Here is a 340-nt window from a genome sequence, read left to right as displayed (position 1 = left end):
TATTTTTTTTGCAGGGCTCTGCTCCACTTTCTTGATCCTGGCAAGTTTAAGAATAAGGATGAGTTTGTTGAAAACTACAAGAACCTTAGCTCATTTAATGAATCTGAAGTAAGCTTTGTCCGTTGCTTAATAGTATGCTGCCTTAATGAAGTATAGTTTATTTATTATTCAGTCGTCCACTAGCTTATACTTTTTTGGAATTTAGCTCGCCAATCTTCATTTAGAATTGAGACCCCATATTCTACGACGAGTGATTAAAGATGTTGAGAAGTCGTTGCCTCCAAAAATCGAACGTATACTAAGAGTTGAGATGTCCCCTCTTCAGAAACAGTAAGCATAA

The 340-nt window shown here is 36.2% G+C and overlaps 1 long non-coding RNA gene across 1 annotated transcript; it reads left to right on the top strand.

The window, feature by feature from the left end:
* The first annotated feature begins 17 nt into the window (after positions 1-17).
* On the top strand, positions 18-281 carry LOC104775396. Its single transcript, XR_765888.2, has 2 exons — positions 18-108; positions 206-281. It is a non-coding gene; the product is annotated as an uncharacterized LOC104775396 (long non-coding RNA).
* Positions 282-340: the final 59 nt, after the last annotated feature.

This window comes from Camelina sativa, unplaced genomic scaffold (genome assembly GCF_000633955.1).
Source record: "Camelina sativa cultivar DH55 unplaced genomic scaffold, Cs unpScaffold13539, whole genome shotgun sequence".
Lineage (NCBI taxonomy): Eukaryota > Viridiplantae > Streptophyta > Magnoliopsida > Brassicales > Brassicaceae > Camelina > Camelina sativa.
Note: the sequence above shows the minus strand (reverse complement) of the source record. Positions and strands in the feature narration are given on the sequence as shown.